Raw genomic sequence first — 6,000 nt, forward strand, 5'->3', positions numbered from 1 at the left:
AATAACAAAATGTTTATCTTGTAATAACAACATGCTTTTCTTGTAATAACAAAATGTTTATCTTGTAATAACAACATGTTTGTCTTGTAATAACAAAACATTTATCTTGTAATAACAAAATGTTTATCTTGTAATAACAAAAAGTTTATCTTGTAATAACAACATGCTCTTCTTGTAATAACAACATGTTTATCTTGTAATAACAAAAAGTTTATCTTGTAATAACAAAATGCTTTTCTTGTAATAAAATGTTTATCTTGTAATATCAACATGCTTTTCTTGTAATAACAAAATATTTGTCTTGTAATAACAAAATGTTTATCTCCTAATAACCAAATAACAAAATGTTTATCTCGTAATAACAAAATGTTTATCTCGTAATAACAAAATGTTTATCTTGTAATAACAACATGCTTTTCTTGTAATAACAAAATGTTTGTCTTGTAATAACAAAATGTTTATCTCCTAATAACCAAATAACAAAATGTTTATCTTGTAATAACAAAATGTTTATCTTGTAATAACAACATGCTTTTCTTGTAATAACAAAATGTTTATCTTGTAATAACAACATGTTTATCTTGTAATAACAACATGCTTTTCTTGTAATAACAAAATGTTTGTCTTGTAATAACAAAATGTTTATCTCCTAATAACCAAATAACAAAATGTTTATCTTGTAATAACAAAATGTTTATCTTGTAATAACAACATGCTTTTCTTGTAATAACAAAATGTTTATCTTGTAATAACAACATGTTTGTCTTGTAATAACAAAACATTTATCTTGTAATAACAAAATGTTTATCTTGTAATAACAAAAAGTTTATCTTGTAATAACAACATGCTCTTCTTGTAATAACAACATGTTTATCTTGTAATAACAAAAAGTTTATCTTGTAATAACAAAATGCTTTTCTTGTAATAAAATGTTTATCTTGTAATATCAACATGCTTTTCTTGTAATAACAAAATATTTGTCTTGTAATAACAAAATGTTTATCTCCTAATAACCAAATAACAAAATGTTTATCTCGTAATAACAAAATGTTTATCTTGTAATAACAAAATGCTTTTCTTGTAATAAAATGTTTATCTTGTAATAACAACATGCTTTTCTTGTAATAACAAAATGTTTATCTTGTAATAACAAAATTCTTGTTGTAATAAGTTGATTTCTAGTAATAAGAAGATGCTTTTATTGTAATACTAAGATGTTTTCTCATAATAATTATTTCTTGTCTTAACAAAAGGATTTCTCATAGTAACAAAATGTTGTCTCATAACAATGGTAGTAACCACTTTCTCCTGGTCAGGGTCATTCTGGAGCCAGAGCATATCCCAGGAACACTGGGAATTCCCACTGGGAAACCCATACAGACATAGGAAGAACATGCAAAACAGATCCTGGAGCTGTGAGGCAGCAACTCAATCAGCTGCGCCACCATACACACAACAGTCCCATTCTTCTAACAACCACACACAGTTTTCTGAACTGTTAGTAGTGACCAAAATAACAAGATCACGAGTCGAGGCAGCAGAAACCAGGTTCCACGACAGGGTCAGTGGGCTTACTCTCCATGATAGTGTGAGGAGTTCGAGACCCTCGATGCTTCTCTGATTTAACAGGTGGTTTAGACGTGTTATAAGGATCCCACCCTATGTCCTACTGGATGAAGAACCTTTACACATGCTGGAAAAAGGTCATCTCCTAGTCGGCTTAATAATATATAAAAAGGCAAAGTGTCCATAATTTGTCCAGACTATTCGGTTTTTGTTCTGACGTGCCTCTTCACTCCACCCTGGGACACTATTAGGAATGTCATGTCAGAGCTGAATGGGTTAACAATTATCTCTTCACCGTCCGTGACAATAGGATGAATTTAACCAATCTCCATCTAATTCACACAAGTTCAGCATTTTTAATTAATGTGATAAGACATCTATTTTGGTTTAAACCTCCTCAGATTAAATGAAAGTTGGACTTCCAGATGCCCCAGGCCAAGAGATAGTTAATTATAAAAGTTAACGAAAAAATCTATTAATAAACCCCGTAATTAAAAATTACATTATTTAAGATCTCAAAACCTTTCCAATCGGCATTTCTTAAAAGGGTTGGCTTGTTTGCCCAAAGCAAGTTTTTCGGTGGGTGTGTTTTCTTCCACACAGTTTCCTCTGCAGGGGAAAAAAATATCTTGACTTTCCTCCGGCTAAGATTGAGCTCTGCTGCAGAGGAGAAGGAGAGAGAGAGAGGGAGAGAGACTGGCTTGGGCCTGGCTTTTAATTGGGATTGTCTGTGTGTGTGTGTGTGTGTGTGTGTGTGTGTGTGTGTGTGTGTGTGTGTGTGTATGGAGGGGGAGATAGGCACGCCGAGGTGCGAGAGGGGAAAATCGAAATGGGTCAGGACACACATAGACACTTCTCTGCCAGGCTCCCCGCTGTTACTATGGTAACCCACCATGGTGCGCTGTGCACGCCGGCGCCTCGGCAGGTTTGAACCCAAACACACACATACACACACACACACACACACTCATGCGCATGACTTTGCACAGACATTTACATATACTGGCAGGAATCTTGGCTCATTCTGACTGATAGACTGGTACATCCTGTTCTAGAAATTTCCTCTGATTGATTTCACCTTATTTTATTTGATGAATTTTGTATTAGGTAGATTCTATCAGACAGTCCAGACTTTGTATTTATTACTCCCTTAAACTTTCAGGACACATCACTGGGCCCATACTTACATTCCATACCTTCACTACTACATAGCCTTTACTACAAAAGTATGAATTTCGCTTTAAGGTGAATATCCCAGACTTTAAGGGGTTAATCTATAGGCATGTGAATGCAGAATTGTCATTCAGGGTACTTCTCCAACAGCAGAATTTTTTGTATTCCAAAAAAAAAACAACAAAAAAAAAAAACACACACACACACACACAAAAAAAACAACAACAAGCAAATAAATAAATAAATAAAAAGAACTGACGCAAAAAGATGAAAATGAGATGGAAAAAAGAAAACAGTGTAACAGTCACATTGAAGACAGGGGAAAAAAAAGTCCAAATTTTTACTGCAAGTAAACTATTGGAAAGGTTATGCTGATGAAGGGTTTTTAAATTTCAATGATGATAACAACAGGATGGAAAATCCACATCGTGACAAATCGGAGATGATTTTCATTTATAAGCCATTGTAGAAGAAACGCCATGCTGGTGCAGTGTGTAGTGTCGCTACTTCCAATAACCCCGGTTTGATTCTGCGCTCGGGTTACTGTCTGCGTTAGATAGATAGAAAGAAAGATAGATAGATAAATAGATATACTTTATTAATCTCTCGAGGGAAATTGTTCAAATGTTCTCCCTTTGTCCATGTAGACTTCCTCTGGGTTCTCTGGTTTTCTCCCATTTCCCCAAACAGCACCAGTAGAATGAATGAGTGGCGACGCTAATTTGCACCTAGGTGTGAAATCCCTGTGCATTAGTGCTCACAAAACCCCCCGAACCCACCATGACCCGACCAGGATGAATCACTTACTGCACATAACACAATAAAAACGCAATACTCGGTGGAGCTTGCAAGTTTTCGGCAAATCTGGGCCAAGACGCGTGACCTGCCGTCATCACGACGCGCATTCGGCCAAAGCACTCTTCAGGTGCGTCCGACATGAGTACAGCGGAAAGGTATAATTTGCTGACAAACATTTCTGTGAAAGTGCGTGCAATACAATTTCTTGGAATTGCAATTTCACCTATCCAAGTAGATTTCCACGAAAAAAATCGGCCGCAATGATCACAATAAAAATCCGGCATGGACCGGCTCATGCAGGTTGAGAATTAACTGCGTGTTTTTTGCATTTGATGGCAACGTTAATGCATGTTTACCACGCAGTATACATAACCAACCAGCAAGAAACAGATCTGCTAGCCCCACCCCTGAGCACAATTAAAGTATTTCCCCCCTGTTAAAAGTACCAAAAAGTTGGGTACTAGTTCCAGCTGCTTTTGTATATTTTGTGGTACTTGCACAAGATCGACAGAAACGAATAATCCTCAGAGTCGGGGTGAGAAATACTACATCATTCTACAACGTGCGAAACGTGCGTTAACGACATGCACTCACTGTCTGCTTTAATACTGTGGTTCTCAAGCTTTTTCAGCATGAGGGTGCATCCCTTTGTGGCCCACTAGGGTCATCAAATTTTCGCACGTTTGTTTTTTTTCACGCTAGGCTCTTCCGTATTAACGTCCTCAGCTAAGAGACTACGTCCTCTACCTAAAACGGCCCCCAATTTGAGAACCACTGCTTTAATAGGAACACCTGTACACCCACTCAACTCATGCAGTTATCCATTCAGCCAATCACGTGGCAGCAGTACACTGCATAAAATCATGCAGATACAGGTCAAGAGCTTCAGTTAATGGTCACATCAAACATCATAATGGGGAAATAGTCTCTGGAGTTTACACAGAATGGTGCGAAAAACTAAAAACATCGAGTGAGTGACAGTTCTGTGGGCGGAAACGCCTTGTTGATAAGAGAGGAAAACGGAGAAATCGGTTCAAACTGCCAGGAAGTGTATAGTAACTCAAATAATCACTCTTTACATCCGTGGTGAGCAGAAAAGCATCTCAGCATGCACAAAACATCGAACCTTGAGGTGGATGGGCTACAAAAGCAGAAGACCACAGCAGGTTCCTCTCCTGTCAGCACAGAAAATGAATTTGATGTTATCATGGACACAATTTGTTAGAAACTGCCGGCACAAACAATAATCTTTTTCTAGACATGGAGAAATAAGCCGATATTTTATATAAATATAAACAAGTATTTCCATTTTCTGTTTACACAGTAAATGGTGCAACATCCTTATAGTTGTCTTAATCGTGTTAATATAGTTTCAGTTTTTTTTTTTTTTTTTTTTTTTTAAATTTGTTAAAATAGTTTCAATTAAATAACATTATTTTTTTTCTAATGGTGTTAATATCGTACTTAGCCGCTGAAGGGCGGTACTAAATGAAAAAAAGAAAGGAAAAGATCTTTAAACAATATAATAACAAATGACTTCCCCCGGCTCTTAATGTATCGTGTTATCTTCTCGAGCATCGGTGAACGTTCGCACCTTGTGTAATAGTCGTGTATGAGACGAGTCCCTCAGTCGTCCTCGGCGTGAAAAGACGGATCTCGACATCATATAGTCGTTGTTTAAAGGAAATGAGTCAAATATGTAGAAGATGCTGGAAAAGTGAAGAATGTGCCGGACCTGGAGGATTTTCCTGAAGAACAGTGGGCGGTTTAACCGCTCAGGACGAACAAGGGACTCGTGAACAACTCTCACAAAACGTTAAAACATCCAGGTAACGACACACGGGCTTAAGAATCGAGCGTGTGTAAACTTTTGCACCGGTTCGTTGGTGTAAACTCGGTTATTATTGTGTCTTGTGGATTATATTTAAACATCTATTATGTGCAATAGCTTCTTCAGGACAGGACTAAATAAACAACTAAATGCGATTTTCTTGATCCTTTTTGCAGATTGAACATTTTGCAGATTCTGCAAGGTGTGTGTAAACTTATGAGCACAACTGTACGTACATAATAAAGGTCCAAAAGATGGATGGAAAAAGATCGAAGTGAAGGAATAATTATTTCGAATGATTTCGCAGTGAATTTCTCGCATCGGTCAAGTTCTCGGATGGATATGTGCTGTAGTGAGATGGAGATAAGTCCAATCAATTGGACTTCTAATCAGATACTGGCTGTCAAAATAAATGTCCTCGATCCAATCTTTCAACGAATTTTCTCCCTTGTCACTTCTGCGGATATCCAGGCGTAAATATGGTAGAACGTGCGATTGAGACACATGAAAGGTCTTCAGGAACGTTCACATTGATTCACTTGACAGAAGATCAGATCTACGCTTCTAGCGAAGGAGCTGAAGGTTCAAATCTCTTACTGAAGGTTGTAACAGTAGCTCTTGGTCTGTATTAG

The sequence above is a fragment of the Ictalurus punctatus genome, chromosome 8 (assembly GCF_001660625.3).
Source record: "Ictalurus punctatus breed USDA103 chromosome 8, Coco_2.0, whole genome shotgun sequence".
In the NCBI taxonomy this organism is placed as follows: Eukaryota; Metazoa; Chordata; class Actinopteri; order Siluriformes; family Ictaluridae; genus Ictalurus; species Ictalurus punctatus.